General features: G+C 44.9%; 1 pseudogene; it reads left to right on the top strand.

The window, feature by feature from the left end:
• The first annotated feature begins 1,150 nt into the window (after positions 1-1,150).
• On the top strand, positions 1,151-1,726 carry LOC148017370 (cytochrome P450 71AU50 pseudogene; annotated as a pseudogene).
• The last annotated feature ends 909 nt before the right edge of the window (positions 1,727-2,635 follow it).

Below are 2,635 nucleotides of genomic sequence, written 5' to 3'. Positions count from 1 at the left end.
CAGATCCGTTGTGTTTTTCCCAAATGCACAATTTGATGTATGGGAGGGAGAAAAAAAAACCAAAGAGCATTTGGCTTTCTGGTTTTTTTTTTTCAATTCTGTGCTTCGCGTTTTCCAAAGACGAGATGGATCGCGGACCGTGGACCGTGCAGATGATGTATGCATGAGTTTTCCAAAGACGCGATGGATCGTGGATTCTTCTCCAATTGCCGAGGTGCTTTCTACCAACGTCGGAGGGCGTTCGTCGATTAGCTTGATTTTCAAACATTTGAGAATACTTTATTTGTGTGGCGATTATGGAATCTGGAGCGAATACTCTTAACGGCTTGTTTAATTGGCAAGCCACAGATTGCTTCAAAACGTCGGGCTACAGTAACAATGTCAAGCTGGGGGAGACTTTCTTTCTATCGGCACGTGTAATTCCCGGAGGATAAATGGACTCCGTCTCACATCGGCATGTTGGGGCCGCCCGCATATTGCGCTTCTGTAGTGCCAACAGGCCGCATAATATAAGCCTTGTAGTACCCGGCTGGGCGAGAGAATATATACATAGGTGAGGATCGGCTGTCGATATATATCAGCAAGGGCCCCACGGTTTTTGACGGTTTTACCTGGTGATTGGGTGACCGTGGAATTCACAAATTAAAAGACCCCTAAAAAGCGCATTGGTCTCGTCTAGTGGATCAATCCTTGGATTTGAATCCTATACCCCCGGCTCCACACGAAGCCGCTCTATACCACACGCTTGGGAATAACTTTGATGAAGATAATCTATCTCCTTTCAATTAAATTTTAAAAAAACAAAGAAATTGCGTAACCGGCAACCAACCAGGAGTTACCGACACATCCCCGTAAAAGCGGGACCCATCACAGACGACAACGTCAAAGCAGTCTTATACGTATGTCCTGAGGACCTGAAATCTGATTGCTCCATGGGGAGAGGAAAGAGAGAGAGTGGGTGTGTACTGTGTGTGTGCGCGAATGGACGAATGCTAAAATGCAAGAGTGATGGATTCGATAGGATTGCTCGTGTACTTATTGATATAATGTTAGTAACTACATGACACTATTAACCTTGCAGCCCATGATTGGTGCTATAGCTACAGGACATGTTCACTGCCGGAGTCGACACATCCACCATCACCGTGGAATGGGGCCTGGCGGAACTGTTGAAGAACCCAGCGAGCTTCAGAAGCCAAAGAGGCGATGCGTGGTGGGGAAAGACCGGATGGTGGAGGAGTTGGACATAGCGAACCTGCCGTTCCTACAGGCGGTGGCCAAAGAGGCGATGCGGCTGCACCCAGGGGGCCCTCTCATGTTCCCGCACCTGTCCACGCAAGCTTGCAAGATAGGCGGCTACCACATCCCTGCCAACACTCGCCTCATCGTCAACGTGTGGGCCATTGCCAGGGACGAGGCCTCCTGGGACAAACCCTTGGACTTCCGCCCCGACCGCTTCATGGGCAGCAATCTCGACGTCAAAGGCCACCACTTCCAGCTCCTACCCTTCGGATCCGGCCGCCGTGGCTGCCCCGGCATGCCCTTGGCCATCACTGTTGTCCAGACGCTTCTCGCCACTCTCGTCCACGCCTTCGACTGGTCCCTCCAAAACCCTTGTAGCCAATTAGATATGTCCGAGCTCTTTGGTGTCACCATTTGCATGGCGTCTCCCCTCATTGCAGTGGCGAAACCTAGACTCGCATACCACCTCTATGGCCTCAAGTAAAACAAACAATATGCTACGCTCGATCCTTATAAGAAATTACCTCGCCCTTATAATTAAAGCTGATCGTGATGATCAGTCGTAAACATATTATAAGGAGGCGGCAATATCATGTGAATACTACCTCCTCCTCCTCCTCGTGAGTGCTTCTTTTAGTCTTATCTCTTAATATCTCAATTCTTCAAACAAATAGATGTGCCCTATTTAGACACATCGCCTAGACTACAAGTGCACATGTTATCCGAAATGAGGTTTCATGTTCAAGAAGAATATATTTTGAGAACAAATACAATATTATTAACCTTCAAATGCAAGTCTTTTAATCCGGAGGCTTTGGTGGGCATTCAACTCAATACTATAGCTCAAATAGGTCTTTTGGAAATCTACCAAACTATAAAGGCTTTCTTGTGATGTCTATTTTGATATAGTGTTAATAGATTGATGCTAGTACCAAAGGTATGCATTAACCATCATAAAGCACATTCTACAAATTGTATGCTTAAATTGGATGATGAATCATGCAACAAACAAACCTTGGACAAAAGAGGAAGAGTGGGAAATATAATCAAGACATTAGCCTAATAGAACATCATGCACGAGTCATTGATTGTCTTAATCCATATTTTCATCATCACACATCATTGTACGATTATAAGGGCAAGAACCTAACCAACACAAATTATATGTAGGCATGAAGACAGGTTGTATATCTTTCTTAATATCTTATTTGAATCTCGGCATTTCCAGTCTCCAACTCTTGGTGCACAAAATAAGCATGATGGAAAAAATCATGTGATGACAAACCCATCCTAAATTATTAAGAAGAGAAACAAATCACTTTCTAAAAGACAAAGTGGTTTAAGAACATATGGAAAAGAGAATTAAACCCTACCCTCTTACATTGATTTAGAA

The sequence above is a fragment of the Lygodium microphyllum genome, chromosome 22 (genome assembly GCF_053477565.2).
Source record: "Lygodium microphyllum isolate KBCC chromosome 22, Lygodium_microphyllum_v1.1.10, whole genome shotgun sequence".
Classification (NCBI taxonomy): domain Eukaryota; kingdom Viridiplantae; phylum Streptophyta; class Polypodiopsida; order Schizaeales; family Lygodiaceae; genus Lygodium; species Lygodium microphyllum.
The sequence above is the reverse complement of the archived record's forward strand: the minus strand, read 5'-3'. Positions and strand labels throughout refer to the sequence as shown.